The sequence below is a fragment of the Ambystoma mexicanum genome, chromosome 4q (assembly GCF_040938575.1).
Source record: "Ambystoma mexicanum isolate Mex_15411 chromosome 4q, UKY_AmexF1_1, whole genome shotgun sequence".
In the NCBI taxonomy this organism is placed as follows: domain Eukaryota; kingdom Metazoa; phylum Chordata; class Amphibia; order Caudata; family Ambystomatidae; genus Ambystoma; species Ambystoma mexicanum.
Genome location: NC_090928.1, coordinates 124338001 through 124362542, shown reverse-complemented (window position 1 = coordinate 124362542; position 24542 = coordinate 124338001).

Here is a 24542-nt window from a genome sequence, read left to right as displayed (position 1 = left end):
TTAGGACACAAACTCTGCCGTAAAACTGTTGGCAGCATAGGAAATGTCAACCTTTGGCAACATTTCCAATACAGAGAATTAACAGAAAACATGTGGCAATCTGCAGATCTCACTTATGCCAACATTTTAAAATATTAGAGTTGGTGTACTATCTCAAGAAGCACAAGTAATATTGTAAAACCGGCACATTCATGCACTTTATGGCGATAACGCATGTGCTACTGATGTTATGGAACAATTAGCGCGCAAAAATGTCAATTGTATGGCCTTAATGCCAACTCTTGCAAGCTGTTTCAAATTCAATGAAACAATGTTAAAAAAAAGAAATGCAACCAATAATGGAAATTTGCGCCACAGACAAACTAGACGTACATGGTATGACACTACCCATGTGTGAGCAAGCCACAACAAGACTAAATACCTTAGAAAATTCAATCTCCAACACAGCTGGGTTGGAAAAAATATTAAAATTATCCTTAAATTGTACAGTAATGCTTAAACTTAACCTTGATGTGGAGCAAGGGCTAGTTAATGGGGCACTGGATACAGTTGTTGGCTTTCAAACATACCCACGTGACAACAACATTCAGTTTGTCATTATTCGCTTTGACAAACTTTCAGAAGTGAAAAGTATAGGGCGCTCAACTGCTCGATTCCTTCTCTTCAAAGACATGTATGTACGTAGAGAACTATTTTCTCTAACTCTTGCATATGCAGTCACCATTCATAAATCCCAAGGTCTTTCCCTAGACAAAGCACTGATAGATATAGGAAACACAGTGTTTAAAGAAGGCATGAGCTACGTAGCACTATCACGCTTATGTACACTTGACGGTCTATTTCTGATCAACTTTGATGCAAGTAAACTTAACGCTGATATTCCTTGCATATTAGAGTACAATAGATTGTGTTCACTGTACACCCCCCATCTGAAACAATATCCTATTCCAGAAAAAGAAAAACGTGGTAAAAGAAAACTAATTCAAACAGAAATGCAACAGAATCTGACGAAATCCTTCAAAGAAAACAAAAGAAGCTAAAACTTAATCAATTACCACAAGCAAAGAAGAACCTATTAGGGAAAGTAAATCAGGTATTTCTTCAAAGAAGGAACAAAAACTCTGAAAAAAGCACTAAGAGACAGAACTAGCTGGTCCATTCAAATTTTCAAATGAAACTGGTGTAAATTGCTATGCAAATGTAGCAATGAATATTCTATTTCAATTGCCATCAATTGTTAACACTATTTACTTACACAGTACAGAGCAATTGTGTTTGAAAATGTTAGTCCTTCATAGAAATGCAACAAACAATCCTGACTACATGTACAGTGTTCTCGGAATAAGACAAGAATTGGAATACTGTACTGGAATGGTGAGATTCACTATAAACTCACAAGAAGATCCACAAGAATTTCTAATGTACTTACTACAAGTACTGGAAAACAAAACCATACCTATAAATGAAATCTTCCAGATTTCATACATGTGGAAACATACATGCACTCTTTGTAACAATGTGATACAGGAACAAATCCCAAATGAGCGATTTGTGTATGTATCCATACTTAATTGTGAATCCATTCAATTTCAGCAACTTGTACAGAATGCAAACCATGGCAGATTATGTACTATGTGCAATTCAGACAATCGCTCTACCTTACTGTTACAAACACATAGTAACTACATAATACTTATGCTCCTATGTTATAATGCAGATGGTACCAAAAGCAGCTGCAAGCTGACTGGATTCACACACGGTCAAGTGTCACTTGGAAAGAAAACCTTTACAACAATAGGTATAATCTACCACGCAGGAGCTACAACCAATGCAGTTCACTACACTGCATACATTAAAAAGAAATGTGGATGGTTCGAATGAAATGATAGCACCATTACTCTAAAGCAGAGATTGCCAGCTAATCTTACAAATGCGTACTTAATCTTCTTAAAGCCAAAAAGTAATAACTAATGTGTACTTCAACATTACCAAAAAATCAAGTAAAAGACTATAAACAGTTAGAATACGCCAACAGGTATCTAACTGTTGTTAAAAATCTGCAACAAGGCAACAGACATAACATTAATCAGAAAGAACAAGGAAACACTCAAAGGAAACAAAGAAATAGTTTGTAGCATAGCAAATAAAGGTTTTTTTTAATCCGACAAGGATTTGTTTTCCCCAGACCCAAGGATTAGAAAAACAAACACAGAAACTGAGCAAAATGCACAGTACACTGGTTTGGAAACTAAATATGAGGGTAAAAAAAAGCTAAACTGTCTATTATACAATGTAAAAAGTCTTCATAAAATACAAACACTAACATGCTCTTTTCTTTTGTCACAGAAATTAAAAAAGGATATTTTCGCCAAGTACTAAAGTCAAGTAAGAAATATATGGATTCTGAACAAAGTAAACAGTAAGTATAATTACAGTCATGTCATACATATTCAAATCTACACGTCTAATCTATGGCAGTAATATGGTGCAGTGGCTATAGGCTGGGCCTAGCGTCTTGGATGTATAACCTACCACCTACACCCTACCGCCAAGCAACCAAGACTATAGGTCCTACCCACAACCATCGCAGCATATCAAAACCATGGTGCTTGTAATTTCACTACTTATAAGTTTACTCTTGGGTGCGTGGTCTGCAGCCATGCACCTAAGACGCTGTGTCGTGCACACAACCACCGCACCACAGCACACCCATATTCACTTATAACCTCACTGCTTATGACTTCAGTCTTGGGTGCATGGTCTTTGGCCATGCACCCAAGACTCTGGGTCCTGGCAAGAACCACCACAGCATATCGCACCAATTGTGGCTTCTAACTTCACTACGTATAAAGTTGGGTTTGGGAGCATGGCCTTTGGCCATGCACCCAAAACGCTACGCCCTCCCCACAACCACCTGAATGATGTTTGATAGTACGAGTGTACCTATACCTTTAATATGCTGCAGTAGTTGTGGCCACAGGCTACAGTCTTGGGTGTAAGGCTATAGGTTTTTCAATGTATGTGTATGCAGTATATAAAATCCATAGTAGCTGATAACTGCAGTGCTTATAACTTTGTTCTTTGGCCATGCACCAAGCACTCTACGTCCTGGCCACAACTTCCACACCATATCACACCCATTGTGGCTTGTAACTACACTATGTATAAATGTGCTGTTGAGTGCATGGCCTTTGTATCCATGACTGCAAGCCCTCCCCACAGCAACCTGAGTGATGTTCAATACTACGAGAGTATCTATAGCTGTGATATGCTGCAGTGGTTGTGGCCAGGGCCTAAAGTCTTAGGTGTATGTCCTTTGGCCATGCACCCAAGACTCTACACACTCTCCACAACCATCTGATGGATAAGCAATACTACAGGTGTATCCATTGCTGTGACATGCTGCAGTGGTTGTGGCCAGGGCCTAGAGTCTTGGAAGTATGGCCTACAGCCTACGGCCTACGGCCATGCACCCAAGACTCTAAGCCTTGGCCACAACCACCGCAGCATATGACACCAATGGTCGCTTATAAATCATTAGCACACCCATAGAATGAAGCATTATAACTGTAGCATGTACTCAATTTGTACCCAGGACTTTAGGCCCTGCCCACACCTATCAGATACATAATCAAATGTATGGGTGTGATGTTTGAATGTCATATGCTGCAGTGGTTGTGGGCAGGCTCTACACTCTTGGGTGTATGGCCTACAGCCTGCATCCATGCACCTAAAAGTCTATGTCCTGTCCACAACCACTGCAATATATAAAAACCATTTTGGTTTATAACTTTAGAGCTTACACGTTTGTTCTTGGGTGCAGGCCCTCCCCACAACCACCTGAGTGATGTGCTGTAAAACGGGTGTAGCTATAGGTGTGGTATGCTGCAGTGGTTGTGGCCAGAGGCTAGCCTCCTAGCTGCATGTCCATAGATATTGCAATGTATGGGTGTGCAGTGGCTTATACCTATATCCATGGCCTATGGCCATGCATCCAAGACTCTAGGCCCTGGCCACAACCACTGCAGCATGTCACACCCATGGCACCATACAAATCAATAGCACACCCATAGGACAAAATAATTTAATTACGGCATGTACTCAATTTCAATGTTCACTAACACCACGCATGTCCTTAGAACAGTCTCAAGTTGCCTGCGACAGCACAGACTGAAATACTACCCTTATGAGACCCCTCATTTTCTGTACTTACAAACATCCCGAACAAGGCGGGCATAGGGAATATATCATTAACAGCTACCACCTGAACAAATTCAGTTTTTCACCCATCTCTTACTGTCTGAACCTCCTCAAGCACTCTGACACAGCAAAACAGTTTTCGAGATAGCATTTTGCTGCTGGTCGCTGCTGCGCTGTCGGCGGATCTAAGATGTCGGGCGCATCTAAACAATCGGCTAACACGGCTCACTGCAGCCAATCGGCAGAGATGTCGCGTATCACGCGTTTATGGTACCAGACCCTTAGCCGGTCAGTATCTTGTCCGCGGTGGCTACGGTGGCTGTGTAATATGTGTATATTTATATACATATATATATATATATATATATATATATATATATAAAAAACGCCTAACTAATTGAAGGTTTTTAATTCATTTTTTGTTTGCTGTGTTTGTTTCTCTCGGAAACACTAATAAAGGAAGATGGTATTTTGAAGAAACTTGTATCCAGATCTTTATCATGATCGCCGCAGAGAGTGCAACTCGATTTGCATGATCAAAAGTCAGTGCTAAGAAAGCAAATTACATATATTACACGGCCTGCGGTAGCGGCCGTGTAGTTATGGTTAAGTTGCTAAACCCATAGGAAGAGCACTTTTTCGGCAGCTTATAACTTCGCTCCCCCAGGAGAAATCCGCACCAAACTTTGCACAAAAAAAAGTATATGGCCTGCTCTGAATTTTTTCTGAAAGTTTGATGAGGTTTCGTGCAGGGAGGCGAAAGTTATAGGGGGGGGTCCCAAAAAACATTTTTATTCCCATAGACTGAATAGGGAAAAACTTTGCGCACGGCTACAGGCCTTACGGCTGGATGGATTTTCACCAAAATTTGCAGCAGGAGTGGGGGCTTGGTCCAGAAAGCGTGCTTTTGTGCGTTTGGTGGAAATCGGACCAGTACTTTTGTTGCAAAGTACTGAAATGTACGTCCGAAAAAAATTGTATTTGTATTTGTATTTGTTTTATTTGTAACTCGCACCATCAGGCTTGTGCAAGGGCGCAACTTGTACAAGGTTACATACAGAGAATATATACATCCATAATTTAAACAGAGCTCGTATATACATACATCATTTTAAGCAAGGATACTCAACGAATCAATATACATAATTTACAAAGCCAGTGTTTGACCTGAGACATAGGGACAAGAGTGTACAACAGGCGGGATCAGTGGTTCAATGCTAGCAGGGCTGTGGTGTACAGAACATGTCTCAGTGCAGATTGAAGAGCCATGATTTCGTTTTGGACTTGAATGAGTTAAAGGAATCTTCAGATCTAATGGTGATAGGGAGGGCATTCCATACCTTGGAGGCAAGGACAGGGAAGCTTGTGCCACCCGCTTTTTGGAGTTTGAACCTGGGGATCGAGAGACAGTGGGTCTGGGCGGTTCTTTGAGGTCGGGTAGGCGCATGGCGGGATATCCGACTGCAGAGGTACGGGGGGCCTTGTTAGCCAGGCATTTGTGCGTGAGGGCAAGGGTTTTCAGTGAGATTCTCTGCCTGACGGATAGCCACTGTAGATTGGATCTGGATTAAGAGATGTGGTGGTTTCGAGGGATGTTTAGGGAAGCTCTGATAGCGTTGTTCTGGGTGATTTGTAATTTATTCATGTTCTCTTGGCTAGTTCCTAAGTAGAGGGCGCTACCATAGTCAATTTTGGAGATAATGAGTGTTCTGGCTAGTGTGACACTATTCGTAGTAGTCAGAAACGGCCTGCAGGCTTCAATGAGTTTACAGGTGTATGCAGAGGCTGATCTGACTGCATTAGTTTGACGAGATAAGGATAGAGTGGCGTCAAGGTAAAAGTCTAAGGTTTTTGTGTCTTTCGAAACTTGGATGGTATTGCCATCAATGATAAACGACTGGTAGGCAGTACCCTTAGGAGGGGGCATACTGTAATAAACACCATCCAGATGAGGACACAGCGCGGCGATCTGGCGGCACAATACCGGTCTCCTTCCTGTAACATAGTGGATTTCAGTACTGCAGGCGGCGGACTAGTGTTGCAAGCAGTGACTGACCTACCCACGGCCACACCCCCTGACGCATGCAACGCTTATCAGGAGATGACGACTGCAGTTCCACGCGTTGCTACTCTCCACAGAGTCCAGTTACGCTTCGTGAGTTTGTTTACTAACTGCTTACTACTACTCCTTACCATACCTTAGAATTATCTTTCTTTTACATCCGTCCTGATAGTCACTTTAACCCTTTTTCTGACTTTCGTCCCAACCTTCTCTCAGCCATCTGGAAAGGAATCCCTTCTCCGCTCCAGAATACTTTCGCCAGCACAGAGTGGCAGCGACACCTCCTTTGACAACAAACGCTCGCTGATCGGGTATGTCTCTTCGTATTCTCCCAATCCGCTCTCTTTTCGCAATGCGGTGAGAATCTTGTGGCTTCATATATAGATCTCCTTCACTGTTTTCCTACAGGCAAAAGCTTCAATTCATCCACAAGGGAGGCAATTCTCTTAGCTTTTCATTCCGACCCGCGTTTGGAACAGATCTCTTTCCACCATCCTTCTCGGAGGGTAAGATTCCCCAAGAGGTTCTCTAGGAATTTAGTTCAAGTTCCCTCTTCTACCCGGTTCTTACTCCTCTGCTTATTTTACAGTCTCTTGGTCAGTTCCTACTAGCACCCTGGGTCTGAGATCTGGGGCCACGCCTTTCCTCTTTTGGAGCATATCTTTTGCCAGATCTGGGTAAGCCTCCCAGTTCCTCCTTCTTCTACTCCATTCTTGATTATATGAATCTGTTTGTGGGTTAAACTTAAAATGTCCTCTTATGTTGTTGCCCATTTCCAATAGTCCTTACTGACTGCATGAAGATCATTTATCACATTGATAAGTAACATCCGTATCATCCAGATCATCCCTGGGGAGCTGTTATCAGGAAACCTCAAACCCTAGCAGCTCTTCCCGGCACAGGGTTTTTTCCCCTACGGGGGTTTTCCCTGGAGGGCTCACCCATGGCTGGACTTTGTAGTTCCGGTCAGCGGAGAGACCTCTAGGTATTTCCCCATTCTCATCCTATTCAGAGGAGAAGTCCCAAGGAAAAGATTCAGGTAGGTGTTTCCTATTTTTTTGTTCAGGCCGTGCCAAAATATTTGTTTGATAATTATTACAGTTAGCAACGCCCAAAAAAGGGAAAGTATTTTGACATGGCTTGGACATATCTAGGTGACACCTAGAGTAGGATGATCAGCAAATCCAGCAGCTAATAGCTGCGGTACAAGCTTTAAGAAGTTCAGACCCTCAAGCAGGAAAATGCTACACTATTGCAGAATCAGCAGCAGGCAGCCCAACAGGCTGCCCAGCAACAAGTTGCACAACAGCAGGCTGTACAGCAGGCTGCAAGCGGGAGGATCCCTCAGTGTTCGGAGGTTCCCCCTGGGGCTCTACCAGGGGGAAAGTCTGATGGGAACCCTCATCGGGTAAAGGAATTTCTCGATGCTTGCACCGTACAGTTTGCTTTCAAACATGCTTTTTTTCATAATGATAGGGACCGGGTTGGTTATATGATTTCTCAAATTTCGGGACCAGCCTTAGCTTGGGCCACCCCATTGGTTACTTCCAATAATCAAATTCTTGACTCGTACACAGCATTCAGTAACAGCTTCCGAACCATGTTCGCTAGGCAGGAAATAAGGGTGGCCTCTCAAGAACATTTGCTAGATCTCAAGCAAGGGAACCAAGACATACTAACCTACATCACCCGGTTTAAACAGATGGCTAGCGAGACAGCATGGTCTGACGATGCCCAGGTTACAATATTCCGTAGAGGTCTGTCAGAGGAGCTAAAAGATGAGTTCTCCAGGGTACCTCGCCCATCATCTTTGGCAGAATTAGTGGCGCTGGTTATGCAGTTGGATTATAGAATTCAAGAACGGAACAATGAGAGATGAAAAGGCAGAGTCTTACGCCCTTTTCCTTCTCAGTCCTCATCGGCCACTAACAAACCCAGTACAGAAGAACCTATGCAATTGGGAACCACTACTCCTCGAGGTCCTTTATCCGCAGAGGAGCATACCCGGAGGAGAACCAATAACTTGTGCATGTATTGCGGAGCACATACTCATGTGGTACAAGATTGTCCCGTCGCTCCCCCTAGAAAGTCGGGAAACGCCAGCGCCCGGCCGTAGGAGGAACCACGGTTCGGGAACCCTCTCTAGTTTCAGGTTCCTCACACAAATTGCAATATTTCCTTTGTCTCGATTCCTCTCCGACCTATATGTTGGTTCTTAAAGGAACTTTAAGATTCGGAGAACATTTCCTTCCCGAGATCTCAGCATTGGTGGACAGTGGAGCCGCTGGTAATTTCGTTGACTACTAATGGGCTAGACAAAAGAACATACCCCGCTCTGCGAAGCCCGAACCAATTCCTGTCGAGACTGTGGGCGGGAGTCCTCTTATCTCTGGCCCAATTATGAGTCAGACTAATCCTTTGACTATGTCAATATCCTCTCATCATGAAATCATAACTCTGGACATGCCGCCCACTATCCCATTATATTAGGGTTGCCTTGGTTAAGAAAACACAACCCTTTTATTAATTGGACGGCAGGATCCCTTTTCTTAGGGTCGGAGTTCTGTGTGGGTCACTGTATCGGAGACCGAGAAAGAAAATAGAAGCTCCAAAATTCTCAGTCCTAGAGAGTCCGAGGACTAAGATGGTCAGCTACATATCAGGTTTACCGAAGGAATATCAGAATAACGCTGACATTTTTTCTACCTCAGAATATACAAAGCTACCACCTCATCGTCGCGATGATTGCGCCATTGAGCTGGTTCCTGCACAGCCTCTCCGATTTTGGTAGAATGTATATTCTCTCTAACACCAAGAAAGAAGTATTTCGAGAATATTTAAACACTCGTTTAAAGAACGGGTTGATTACTGAGTCCACATCCCCGGCGGCAGCATCATTATTCTTTATTCCAAAGAAGAATTCTTCAGAGCTTAGACCCGGTATAGACTACTTGGGCCTTAACAAGATCACCATTCCGGACAAATATCCAATGCCCCTAATTCCGGATATATTAGAAGCCGTCCAAGGGGCCAAGATATACACCAAACTTGATCTGAAAGGGGCATATCATTTAATACGAATTAGACAAGGAGACGAATGGAAAACTGCATTCAGGACTCCATTTGGACACTATCAATACCAAGTGATGCCCTTTGGTCTTTCGAACGCCCCGGCAGTTTTCCAGAGGTTCATGGACCATCTCTTCTCCGACCTTCTCCTTCATTCAGTTATCGTCTATCTTGACGATATTTTGGTTTTCTCAGACAATCTTCCAGATCACAAATCCCAGGTCCAGGAAGTCCTTAGCAGACTATGCCGGAACCATTTATACTGCAATATGGAGAAGTGTGTGTTTCATCAACCACAGGTGACTTATTTGGGGTACATATTGTCTGCTCAAGGTATTGCGATGGACCCGGAGAAGGTCTCTGCCGTCAAAGATTGGCCAGTACCCACAAGCTGTAAGGAGATCCAGAGATTTGTGGGATTTTCTAATTTCTACAGGCGATTTATTCCAAATTTCTCCTCCCTTACACAACCCTTGACTAATCTACTAAAGAAAGGTGTTCAGTTTGACTGGACCAAGATCACTCAAGAATCTTTTGAGGAATTAAAGAATCGGTTTACCACCGCTCCAATACTGAAGACTCTAAATCAAAATCAGGGTTTTATCATCGAGACTGATGCCTCCCAACATGCTGTAGGAGCAGTCTTGCTACAACAAGACGACCAGGGCCAAGAACGACCTATCGCATACTTGTCTAAAATACTATCCCCTTCCGAATGGAACTATACTGTCTTGGAAAAAGAACTTCTGGCTATCAAAAGAGCGTTCGAAGAATGGAGACATTTATTATTAGGGGCTGTCATTCCAGTGGAAGTTAGAACAGACCACCACAACCTGCGCATTTTACAATATGCGCAAACATGCAAAAGCAGACAGGCTCGGTGGGCTCACTTTTTCTCCCCTTTCCGGATCTCCTTCTCGTTTATTCCTGGGAAGTACAATTTGCAGGCGGATGCCCTGTCTAGGAAGGACCCTACTCCCTCAAGCCTCTTCCGATCAGAACCCATCTTTTCTTGCTCCACGTTGAAAGTAAGCAAACCCTTCGAGTTTGTGACACGTCTGGAACAACAGTCTGGACCGGCGGTGTTGAAGAAACTTTCTCCCGCCTAACAGAAGACGCTGACCAGAAAGGAGGGTTGCTATTTCCATGGTCTCCAGGTTTACGTACCTACAAAGACTCTACAGAAGGAAGTGTTGAAATGGTGTCATGATTCCAAAACTTCGGGACACCGAGGACGCATTACCACCCGAGAATTGATCTCCCGCTATTTCTGGTGGCCGGCGATAAGAAGGGACGTGCAACAATATGTCGATTCTTGTCCTATGTGTCTTCAGACTAAGAGTCCCCGTCAAAATCCTGTAGGGACATTAGTAAAGATGCCTTTACCCTCGATAACATGGCAAATTATCTCCACTGATTTCATGGTAGATCTACCTCCCTCGGCCATTATGGTAACTATTGACACCTTCACTAAAATGGCACATTTCAAGCCACTAAAGGGACTTCCATCCGCAGCTCAAATGGCTCGGAAGTTTATTGACACAATATTTACCAGGCATGGATTACCGGAAGTCATCATCTCTGATCGAGGGTCACAGTACACATCAAGATATTGGAAGCAGATTTGTAAGATCTTAGGAATCACGCGAGCTTTAAGTTCTGGGTATCATCCCCAAACCAATGCAGACTGATAGACTCAACCAGACCTTGGAAGGTTATTTGAGAAATTACATCTCAGCTGCTCAAGATAATTGGTCAGAGTTATTACCACTGGCAGAATTTGCATACAATAATTCTTATCATTCCTCACTCAAAACCTCACCATTTTTCTGTTCATATGGATTCCATCCGACCGCATTCCCCAAGAACAAACACTCGGATGTCAAATTCCCTGACGTAGAACAGCTGATGGTACAAATTCATGATGGTCATCTCGCTGCCACAAAAGCTCTCACGGAGTCTCAAGAAAGAGTGAAGAAGTTTGCTGATCGCCTCCAGACCCCAGCTCCGGTTATCAAACCTGGTGACTGGGTTTGGTTATCCTCTCGTTTTCTCCCCAGACATCTTCGGCCCTCAAAACTTTCACCGAGATACCTGGGTCCATTTCCAATGGTGGCAGCTATGGGTCCAGCCGCCTTCAAACTTAAACTACCAAGGACCTGGTCCAGAATTCATCCTGTGTTCCATGTAGCCCAATTAAAACCAGATTTCCGGAGCACATTTCATCTGAATATTTCGGTATGTCCTCCCCCTTTACGAGGGTACTCAGGTTCAGAATATGAGGTATCAGGAATTTATGACTCCAGATTTCACCATGGGAGATTACAGTACCTGGTTGATTGGAAGGGGTACTCCCCTTCGGACCGAACCTGGGAATCACAAAAGGCTGTTCATGCCCCTAAACTTGTACGTTCTTTTCATTTGAAGCATCCTAATAAGCCTGGGGGCAGTACCCTTAGGAGGGGGGATACTGTAATAAACACCATCCAGATGAGGACACAGCGCGGCGATCTGGCGGCGCAATACCAGTCTCCTTCCTGTAACATGGTGGATTTCAGTACTGCAGGCGGCGGACTAGTGTTGCAAGCAGTGACTGACCTACCCATGGCCACACCCCCCAACGCACGCAATGCTTATCAGGAGACGGCGACGGCAGTTCAACGCGTTGCTACTCTCCACAGAGTCCAGTTACGCTTCGTGAGTTTGTTTCCTAACTGCTTACTACTACTCCTTACCATACCTTAGAATTATCTTTCTTTTACATCCGTCCTGATAGTCACTTTAACCCTTTGTCTGACTTTTGTCCCAACCTTCTCTCAGCCATCTGGAAAGGAATCCTTCTCCGCTCCAGAATACTTTTGCCAGCACAGCGTGGCAGAGACGCCTCCTTTGACAACAAACGCTCGCCGATCGGGTACGTCTCTTCGTATTCTCCCGATCCGCTCTCTCTTCGCAATGCGGTGAGAATCTTGTGGCTTCATATATAGATCTCCTTCACTGTTTTCCTACAGGCAAAAGCTTCAATTCATCCACAAGGGAGGCAATTCTCTTAGCTATTCATTCCGACCCGCGTTCGGAACAGATCTCTTTCCACCATCCTTCTCCGAGGGTAAGATTCCCTAAGAAGTTCTCTAGGAATTTAGTTCAAGTTCCCTCTTCTACCCGGTTCTTACTCCTCTGCTTATTTTACAGTCTCTTGGTCAGTTCCTACTAGCACCCTGGGTCTGAGATCTGGGGCCACGCCTTTCCTCTTTCGGAGCATATCTTTTGCCAGATCTGGGTAAGCCTCCCAGTTCCTCCTTCTTCTACTCCATTCTTGATTATATGAATGTGTTTGTGGGTTAAACTTAAAATGTCCTCTTATGTTGTTGCCCATTTCCAGTAGTCCTCACTGACTGCATGAAGATCATTCATCACATTGAGAAGTAACATCCGTATCATCCAGATCATCCCTGGGGAGCTGTTATCAGGAAACCTCGAACCCTAGCAGCTCTTCCCGGCACATGGTTTTTTCCCCTAAGGGGGTTTTCCCTGGAGGGCTCACCCCTGGCTGGACCTTGTAGTTCTGGTCAGCGGAGGGACCTCTAGGTATTTCCCCATTCTCATCCTATTCAGAGGAGAAGTCCCAAGGAAAAGATTCAGGTAGGTGTTTCCTATTTTTTTGTTCAGGCCGTGCCAAAATATTTGGGTGATAATTATTACAGACGGCTCTAGTTTGCTAAGGCGTTGTGAGGTGCCCAGGATAAGGAGCTCCGTCTTGTTGTCATTGAGACATAGCTGGTTTTGGGCCATCCAGGCTTGGATGACCAGGTAGACATCATTGAGGGCCTTGGTGTCACCTAGGTAGATGGGAATGAATATCTGAGTATCAGATAGTGATATCTGGGTGCGTGGTACGGCATGCTGTCAGTGAGCAGTGGACGCAGCCGGTGGTTGGCTGGAGGGAAGCGTGCTGTGCGTCAAAGTTTTTGGGAAACCCTGCCATGGTGTGTTGGAGGATAGTGTTGTGCTGTGTGTGGCAAGGTTGTAAGAGGTAGTGTGCGCGGCTGGGCCTCTTGTACGTAGAATTGTGTCTACTGAAATTAGAAGCATGCTGTGTGTCAAACATTTTGAGAAACAGTGCCATGGTGTATCGGAGCATAGTGTTGTTGTGTGTGTGGAAAGGTTGTAAGAGATAGGGTGCGCGGCTGGCCATCTTGTACGTAGGATCGTGCGCACTGAAATTAGTAGTTATATATGGCTCCGCTCTGGCATCCCATTTTGCTGGTCGGGCGCGGGCGAGATGGTGATTGTACTGCAGTGGCCGGTGACGGCATGTGTCAGAAAAGATAGCTATGACGGCGGCATGTTGTGTGGGAGGACAATGCAGCGGCAAAAGGGCCTGAAGACTATAGTACACAGAATGAGGTGTGTGCAAGAAGGTATGGAAAGAGGGCGCGAGTGAGCAGCGCTTTGTGTGAGAAATGTTACCAGAAGAGGAGGGTGGTGTGCCAGTGGTATTGGCGCACAGTATGGCTATGGGCGGTTACCTGAGTAGGCAAGACACTTGTGTGGAGCTTGCAGGGAGCCTTCAGTGTGGCATGGGTGCTACAGGGGTGGTGTGTTTATGTGAAGAGTGGTGGGAGGCACATTCGGAAAAGGGGAGAGCATTGCACAAGACAATACCATTTAAAGAGGTGGTGCCCTATGCTGTGAGAGGTAATGCAGTAGTGCCTATCCTGGCTGCAGGCATAGGAGAGGAAGGTATGTCCACTGCCTGAAAATGTATGTGCTGTGGTTCAAAGTAGGTGTCGCTTTGTTGGTTTGTGTGTGATTGTATGGGTGTGGTGATTGGTGGAACAACGTAAGTTGTAGATGTGTGTGGATGGAGAATTTCCACTGAGCAGTCCTGCAGTGTGTCATGTCAAGTGGTTCAAAGAAGGTGGTGCATTGTTGGTTTGAGTGTGGTTGTATGGGTGTGGTGATTGGTGTAAAAACGTACAGTTGTAGATGTGTGTGGGTGGAGATGTTCCATTGAGCAGTCCTCCAGTCTGTGTACTGCATGCTGCAATGGGGTACTGTACATATCGATGCCGTTATGGTGGTACTGGTTCTTATATGTGGTTCTCTAGTGTGCATTGCCCAGATTAGTAAGTGCTGGACATTGCAATTCAGCATTGCTTGTGTGCACGTAGGGCAGTGTTCATAGCAGGCAAAATTTTGTGCAGAATGTGCTGCTAAGGTGCCATATTTGCAATGCTTTGTGATTGCAAGTGGATAGTGGTGCAAAGCACAGACATATGTGTGTGCTACACAGTAAGTGGAATACGTGTCCTTGGATCCCTGCATTGCGGTGCGGTGGTTAGTTGGAAGTGCTGGAGGCTATGTTGCCTTTGTCATTTGGGAACATGCGTACACGGTGGCCTGCATGGCTCTGTTAAGGTGTGGTGGGTGTGGGTAAGGCCTAGACTGTTGGGGGCATGGCCAAAGGCCATAGGCCTTATGCCATGTACCCAGCAGGTTAGGCCTTTATGAGTGGCAGTAGAACAAAATATTGCCATACAGTTGTAAGTCGGTATGCATTTGAAGTAAGGTGCACAGAATGGCTGCAGGGGACATTGTAGAATTGGGTGAACAGCACAAGTGAGGTGGTATGCGTTTATTTCCATATGGTGCTCAGCATAGCCCCCATTGAACAATAGGGCGGCAAATCGCTGCAATTGCGTTTGCTATGAGTAGGCCGTTCTAAGAGGCTTGCTTGACGAAGTGTTTGAACACATTTTCCCTTCAAAGGAAGTTTTAAGCATGAGAAAGTTGCAATGTGGAAGTGATCAGCAGCAGAAAGGTACAATATGGACAATGTACATAACTACGCATATACCGTTTCGCACAGGCAGCACAACATCATGGAGCGATGCATGTGCAGATGGGGTCAGGGTGAAAGTTGCCTGTGCTCATTGCAAATGGGGAGTGCATTACACATGATAGGAGGAGTGCAACATGGGTTGCGTTAGGGTGTGCTGTGTGTGGTGTTGGGCTAGCGGGTAGGGAGGGTAGAGCAATGGCAGAAGGGGCCTCATAGTCACTGGGAGCTATGCGCGATATTTAAGGGCAGGAGACAGTTATTGGAGGTCGTGCCCTACTGTTGTAGATGCGTCACAGAGGGTGGAGAGTAGAAGGTGGTAGATTTGAAAAGAGACTGTTGCAGTAGTGCAGCCTACACATGAGTACAGTTTTGTAGATAATAATGTGTTGTGCAGTTGCAGTTGCTTGGAACCGTATATTGCATGGTGCTGTTGGTGACATACATTGGACAATGTGTGTGGGCGATGGGGTAGTGAATAGAACATTTTGTCGCATTGTGGTCAGGAAAGCAGAGAGATCCTGTTTCGCTATTGGAAGGTATGATATGGATAAAAAGGAAGGTTCAACACACATGGCACTGAAGTGCCACTTGAGGGTAGGGGATGGAGAACAAAGAGGCATGCTTGTAAAGAACGTAACGGTGGGTGTGTGTCACATATTGTGCCCACAGGCACTTGTAGCACACTAGAAACCATACTGTAGAAAAGGTGTTCGTAGCGCAATTTGCTGGTGATGGGTGCTTACGCGGAGGACAGTGGATGCAGTAAGCGTGCATTTTTGCAGTAACTTTTGTAATGCAGATGGTGTGCACTGAGAGTACAGTAGCAGGCTGATTTTGTAATGATTCCTACGAAGTGTTGTGTACAGCAAACATTGTAGCATGCTAACGTCTTGCCTGCCATTGGTGAAATTGTGTGTGCCTATTTACGTGTATGCATTGAGGTAGCTGCGGAGAAAAGGTAGTGGAAAGGGAAGATGGACTGGTTGTACTTTACTTGGGTGTGGCTCTCGTGGTGTTTTGAGCACCGCACGTGCCACTATCTGCCCTTCTCACCATGCTGGCCAATGGCCATCGGACTGTTGGGATTATCCAATCAGGTACAGTGAGAGTGCTTCACAGGAGGGGGCGGTGATAATGTTGGACATTATACAGTGCGTAGTGAGGATGGCTGACATGGAGACAGCCATTGTCTGGACTTTCAGTGATGCCTTCGTGATAGATCAGCGCAAGTATGCCCTGGAAAGAAACCTTGCTGCTAATGTCACCTTGCAAGGAGTGGACGCCTTGTGGAACACTGTGTAGGAGCACAGTTTTGCCGATATGAATGCACTTTGCAAAGACTTACCCACTTTTGGTAAAGCAGATGTTGTCTGCACCCACTATTTCGGCATGCATATGCATTATGTGGGTTGCAAAGGTTTGTTTTGTCGACTGAGGAGCTTTGAAAATCCAGTGAAGTGGCTTTCCCCCCCTGCGAAGGTGCTTTTCACATCCATAAAACTATGAACAGCATGGGACACTGCTCCTGGATGTTGGTCGGAGCCTGATGCAGGAAGGTGTCTCATTAACAGAAGCATGTACAATTTTAGGTCAGGAACTGCAATGGAAAACCGCAGTTCTCTCAAGAAAAAAGCATTTATCCCATTGGTAATGCTGTGTTGTTTGTCCATCTAAAAGATGCACTTAAGAAAGTACTGTACCAATGTACGCACAAGGAAACAAACAAGTAAATGGTATCTGAAAGAGAAGGTGTTTCTCTACAAGCAATTAAAAAAAAAAAGCTTTCTTCAGAGGCGCCTCCTAGAACAGCTTTACCCTACCCTGCTTGCAAATTATTTCACTGCACGCACATGCAGTTGGAAAGCCACATCCGGGGACTTTAAGGAATGGCGCCCATGAAAATGGAACTGTACAGGCAAAGGGATTGCGCAACAGCGTTTGTGGCCGTGGTGTGTACAAAGAAGCCTGTTGTACAGAAGTAATACTGTTAAATAGACAGCTCTTCATTGTCATTGATGGAAGAATGTACAACTTTTTACCAGTATGCAATGACGCCGTGCTGTAAAGAGCACACTGGAAAGGGAAGAAGGAATGTGTGTGTTTCATTCAAACGAGGGAGTCGCCATCCTTGGGTACACGCAAGTGCGTCTACTCCCTTTCTCTGCAAGCGACAAATGAAATTGGGACAAAGGGGAGTACCGTTGCAGCGGGTGTGGGTGCCATCAAGGGCCATTTATAATTTTCTCCACTGGTGTGCGTAGCCAGGCACAGTGACATGGTTGCAGTGAATATAGTATACAAAAAGGTTTCAAACCTTCTTTTTGTGGTGGTGGGTGCTCATGTGGATGAATGTGGATGCACTCCTGTTGCAATTTTGTACTACCTTTTATACTGCACATGCTGTGCAGTGACAGCACAGTAGCAGGTTGATTTTGTAATGGTATCTGTGAAGTGTTGTCTACAACAAACTGTGTTGCATGCTATCGTCTTCCATGGCATTGGTGGAATCGTGTGCGCGCATCTACTGGTATGGAATGTGGTAACAGCAGAGAAAAGGTGGTAGAAAGGGAAGACAGACTGCTCCTGGTTTACTGGGGTGTGGTCCTCACCATGTTCTGAGCACCGCACGTGCCACAATGTGTCCTTCTTACCGTGTTGGCATGGCATGGGACTGTGAGAATTATCCAATCAGGTGCTGTGGGTGTGGTTCATAGGAAAGGGCGTTAAAAATGTTCTGCATTGCACAGTGCGTAGTCAGGATGGCTGACATTGCGAAATGCATAGAGTGGACTTTTGGTGATGCCTTCGTGATAAATCTGCACAAGCATGCCCTGGAAAGAAAATTTCAGCTTGGAAGGAGTGGACGCATTGTGGAACGCTGTGTACGAGCGCAGTTTTTCTGACATGCATGCACTTTGCACTTTTGGTACAGCAGATGTTGTGGTCATCCACCACGGGGGCATGCATATGGGTTACGTGCATTGTGAAGGTTTATTTCGTCGACTGAGGTGGTTGCTGAATCTAGTGAAGTCTCATTTTGCCACTGCAAAGGTGCTTTTCTCTTCCATAACTCCACAAAAAGTATGGGGCACTGCTCCTGGATGTTGTTTGGAAGACAAGGCAGGAAGGTGTCTCACTAACAGTAGCATGCACACTTTTGCGTCTGGTGACATCATTAGTTGTGGAAATGCTGACTTTTTTAAAGACAATGGCATTTCTTTGTGGCCCACTGGTAATGCAGTGTTGTTTGCCCGTCTAGAAGAAGCAGTGAAGAATGTACTATAAGATTGTCCGCACAATAAAAGAGAAAAGCAAATAGTATCCTAAGGAGAAGGTGTTTTGCTGCAAGGTTGCAAACAAATTAAAAATTGTTTTTTGAGAGCCGCCTCCTACAACAAACTTTCCGTACCCTGGTTGGAAGTTCTTCCCCCATGGTTGCACGCACTTTCAAAGCCACATACGGGGACTTTGAGGATGGTGGCCATGGAAATGGGACTGTACAGCCACAGGGATTGCGCAACAGCATTTGTGGTTGTGGTATATACGCAGAGGCCTGTTGTACACAACTAATACTGTTAAATGGACAGCTCTTCATTGTCATTGGTGGAAGCGACTGCAACTTTTCACCACAAAGCAATGCCGCCGTGCTGTAAAAAAACACAATGGAAAGGCAAGAAGGAATGTGTGTGCTTCATTTAAACGAGGCTGTCCCGCCCTTGGTTACACGCATGTGAGTATACTCCCTTTTTCTGGAAGTTACCAATGGCAATGCGAGAACGGGAACTATGGCTGCTGCGGGTGCCACCAAGGCCCCGTCATAATTTTCGCCACTAGTGTGCGTACCTTGGCACAGTGACATGGCTGGTACTAGTTGCAGATGCACTGTATGTGAGCAGATGTGGTGCAGCATTATTTGCAGAGCGAACCTATGTGCCGTAATCCGCTGCTGAAAAAAGATGTAAACGCATTACACAGTACTTCAACGGTGTGCCTTTTGGCTGGATTGTTGTGGTCATTTTTCACCCGGCAAGCGGCCGTACAGTTTTTGCAAACATACATGCCTGTGAAATGGGACATAGCGATGTATTTATAAGACAGCCCTTTTAAAAAAATACTGTGTTCATTCCTCTACCCTATGCTTTGCCGCTGTCTGAGAGTCCGGCTCATGTCCCCGAAATGACGGTCCACGCGCACTATAGGTGTGGTCGGCTGGCACTGCTGTCATCATGCAGCTCGAAAGCCACATCCAGGGACTTTCAGGATAGCAGCTATGGGAATGGGACTGTACAGGCAGCGGGATTGTGCAACTACGTTTCTGGCTGCAGTGTGTATGCAGAGTGCTGTTGTAAACAAGTAATACTGTCACATGGAGATCTCTTCAATGTTATTGGTGGAAGCGTTCGCAACTTTTTACGAATAGGCAATGTCGCTATGCTGCAAAGAAGACACTGCAAAGGGAAAAAGTACTGTTTCACATTCATCCGAACAAGGCCATCGCCGTCCTTGGGTAAACACATGTGTGTACACTCACTTTTTCTGCAAGCTACCTATAACATTTGGACAATGCGAAGTGTTGCTGCTGCGGGTGTGGGTGAGAGGAAGGGCGGTTCATAATGTTCTCCTCTACTGTGTGTACTCAGCCAGAGCAAAATGGTTGCTGGTAGTTGCAGATGCAATGTACGCTACCACTTTTAGCCATTCCAGCATTGCGACAAGTGAAATACATCCTATTTTTTTTACAAATGGTTTGAAGAGACACTCTCTTACCCCAGCCTAGCCAGGCCTGTAACATGTATTTGTCACACACTGCTGATGAACATTCAGAGGCCTCCCGCAGTGTTTGTGTACCGTGTGCAGTTTGACAGATTGTGTAGGACACAGAGTGATGTCTTATGAAAGTCGCCAATGCACTTCGCACAGACCCCCACCAGTGTATTTGTATCTTTTGAGGTCTCAGTGAGTATGTAGGGAAGTTAGTGCTGTGTTCTTTGAGCCTCTATGCACCTTTCACAAACCCCTAATACTGTATCTTTTCCTTGTGAGATGACATTGGCTGTGTAGCAAGCTGAGCGGTACATTATGTTTCATTAATTTTTTTATTTATGTATTTGGATTTGTAATGTGTCCTACCAGCCCAAGGGCATTGAGGCCTCATTACGACTGAGGCGGAATGGGTTAACGGGCTCCACTAAAGGAGGCAGACCCGTTAAACCCGTTCTGCCTCATTACAAGCTCCCCTCGCGGGACCCGGTAAGTAACGCCTGGTCAAACTCGTAATCGGGCCGTTGTTTTCACCCTCTCCCATTCCTTTTGAGCCCTATGGGGGCTCAGATGGGAATGGGGAAGGTCCGGGCCCGGGTTCCTGGAGGGAGGAATTACCAGGCCCTCCGAAATCGGAATGGCCCATTAATTCCCCATTCAGGGGACCCGGACCCTGACTCGATTTCAGCGGCAGCCATGCCGCCAATAGCGACATGGCTACCGCCGAAGTCGTAATGAGGCCCATTGTCTTAGTGACATGAACTTGTCTTGGTTACATAGGGATACTTGGGTTATGGTTACAGTGTTACAATCTTATAAAGACCTTATACACAATCCAATCCTTTAACCACTCGGAAGACACAAGAGTACAATCAATGTAAAAAAGAAAAGCAAGTTTACAGCATTATCTGTCCTAACAATGAAACTCCTGCTCATGGCCACCAAGGAAAGAAGTATCTCCTTATTCCCCTCCATGAAAGAAAGATTATATTATAAAACCCATTCAATTCAACTACTACAAAAAGCTTTGCTACATTGTGTGGTGAAATTATAAAACACACTTCCACATCATAAATAGCATAAATCAACATAGGAGGACTTTTCACCACCTGAAGCTCCACACTTTGTGGTAAAACACGTGTTAAGGACTATGGGTTGACTAACTAAGGATTCTTTTGTGGAATGATTTTGATGCAGACTGTTTAATTACAGATTGTCCCACAAATTGTTGTGCTTGTTTGCCAGTAGTTGGTGTGGGCGTCTAATGTTGCTCCCGCTAACTGTTGGGTGTTAAGGTAGGCAGGCCCTTCTCTGCTACAAGTAGCATCTACACTGCTGCCAGCTCTCCTGATTGATTTTGGAACCCTGTATTGTATGTTTGCGTATACTTTGGGCATATTTTAGTGATGCTTACTTAATACAATGTAACATTACAGTTTGTCACACCAAGTATATGTGTTTTTTTTTTTTTAAATGTAGGCTGAGGCCTCTACATTACAAAATCTATTTGACCTCAAGGTACACTTTGATATTTTAAAAAGTTACTGACTTTTCCTACTGAGTACACTATTATATCTTTCTTTACTTGCTCGTCTTTACTCCCTGACATGTAGATTGTTTTACCAAGACCATTTGTAATGGTTCATTCGTCCAGAAGTAGTATATGTGTCGTTCTCTCATACATTATTCACTAGGTTTCATTCAGTTCTACAAATCTAAAGTCACTGGTGAATTACATTGTTGTTCTCGATATGTTTGACGAGGAAGTTGCATTGTGGTGATGAATAAAGTGGTGACAGTGCACACGTCACTGATTTGCTACATGCCTCCATTATGATGGGTGACAGTATATGGGATGCAGCACATCAGGCAGTACGCGATGTTTTGAAGGCCATATGCCAACTGAGGCCATTTCCTGTGATGTCTTAAGGTGAGACGTCATGTGACATAATGTCCTGTGATGCTATGGCCTGTTGTTTCATCAGGTGCAGTTCATGTGGGTTCATTTTCGGTTAAGTCATCAATACGGTAGGTACAATTTTTGAAACTTTACCATTCCTACACATTTTTTGGCACACATTGTTGCCATGTCTGCTTTTGGACGACAGTCCGTTGGACGCCTTTTGCCTGGACAGCATTGTGCGCATGTGCATGGGTGTACTATGTACACCGTTGCAATTTTCTACAGAGTAATAGAGCACCGCACATGCACCAACCATTTTGGGAACATGATGACTACTTGTAGGGTACACCAGGTGGGATGCTTTTATGCATAGCTATCTGTAGGACATGGGTGGACGCTCCGCCCACATTAACATTCTTTCGCATATGCTCCACATTTCTCATGTTATGAGGGCACAGAGGAACACATACACATGCCTGTACTTGCACTACGCAGAAACGTCTGTTCTTGCATGCATTGGTAGGTGGTGGACAACATGCTAACATGTGGAGCCTGCTGACGGTGTACGGATGCATCCGTTGTCATTGTGGGTAGTCTGTAGGACACCTATCTTTTGGTTAATTACAAGCATTGCAAGGACGACTGTGTGCCGCAGAGTGAACGCCATTTGACGAAAAAAAGCATACCAACCAAACACTTAGCTCCATTACCATTATTAACATTCTCTTTTCCACATTCCACAACCCGACAGGCAAGGGAAGGGGTAGCAACACTGCATACTTACTGTGGGGAAATGTGGATTTGCAGACCTTGGTTGTTAGGGCAGAAGAGATTGAAGTGTCACTGGCACGTCTCCCATTACACGATTTTTGAGGGGATGGCGGACTGCAACATGGGGAAGAAATACACATGCAGGTGTGCCACTGCCATTTCATTGTGATCAAAACATTTCTTTGTACGCAACTTGTAAGGCGGCACAATTGTTGCCTATTGTTTTCACTTTGCACTCCAGCCTTTCCATTTCCGTACTTAGACAGTTTATTTCTTTTGCTATGTGCACATCTTGTTGTGGAAGGGTTGTGCCGTCTACTGCCTTGCTTTCCTTTCCAATATGCTTTCTTACCAAACACAGAATCTGGTTGCTGTAAATGCAGCAATATACAGTCCACAATGTACGCTTCAAACTACAGTGATAGCAATGGGGTTACTGTACAAAGTAATTCTGTTATGAGGCACATTTGTTTCCTGCCACTCGAAGGTGCTTGCCATTGCTGCGTTACAAAAAGACACCTTATACATATGTAATGTTGCACAATGCAACATCAGTGCGATCACTAGAAAAAGTTCTGCTTCACTACTACATTGTACTGAGGTTGTCCTCTTACCTCCTGCCATTCGTGACTCTGTCCGTTACTTCTTTGCTTGCATGTACGGTAACTGTGCAGAACGATTGGTCAAGGCCAACTTTAATTATGTTGTTGATGCATTCCCTCAAGTTGTCTTCCCAATGACCTCCTCCCATTTGCTTTGTACGTACACAATTTGTAAACCAACTCTGTTTTTGCTTGCCATTGCTCGCCACGGTGCTCTTTGCATATATATTTTTGCGTTTGGTGCTTACTACCAATATGTTAGAGAGTAGCTGCCTTCCTTAGCAGGATGGATGCCACCCAATGTTCGCAAACAGATGTATAGTCCGCGAGTGCTGTCTGCATTAACATTCTGCCAGCACTTTCACTATGTTGCACATTTGTTCTTTACAAACTAAGGGTATCCTGCTAAAAAGCAATGAAATTCACTGGCAAAAAACTTTGTTACAGGAACGTTATGGTAAAGTTGCACAAGCAAAAACCTATGCAATTCAATGGACAACCGTTGTTATAGGGACGTTATGGTTACAGGTAAAACTGAAAAAAAAATTAAATTCTCAATTTATGGTAAACTAAGCAACCATAACTCGTGCCACCAGTGTGCACTGCAAGAACTAACACCTATGACATCAAAGATGCCATCACAAATCACATTCATGACATCATTGATGACATCACATGTGTGGCTCCCTCTTTTTTCATCACTGGTGCTCTTCTTCACTAACAGTCAGGAACTAACAATTCAAAAGGGTTTATCTTGGTGTACGGCATCCTTCTCATATGTTCTTACACTACTTTCCTTATGGTACACTCACATCATATGATATGATACATACACATTTAGGGGAACAAGATAGTGTACAACACTGCCATGATTTCTGTGCATGAAGATAATCAGTTATATTATGGCCATGTTTCTGCTCATACTGCTCCTTTTTTGCTTACTTTAATTTCCCTGTGTATGCTCATGTTTATATGCAGTAGTGCACTTATGTAGTTATTAAGGCAATGGTTACTACTTCTTCCATGCCTCACAGTACCCGAAACTGTAAAACTAAAGCATTCATGATTTCACTATATAAAATGGGAAGATTTTCAAGATAACACCTGTATAGGGCATGGTGCGGACAATGGGTACGGTTTACATGAGTTGTTTATGTTGTGCAAAGAAGTCTGGAATGCAATGGTGTGTGTAGCAATGCATTGCTCAATAAACTACTTATCTCATGATGGCTCTTCCAATGATGTTTCATAGTTTCCTGCCACCATTACCATACCAATCCCTTGTGGAGGCTTCCCATGATAACTAAATGCACATGTGATGTCATCAGT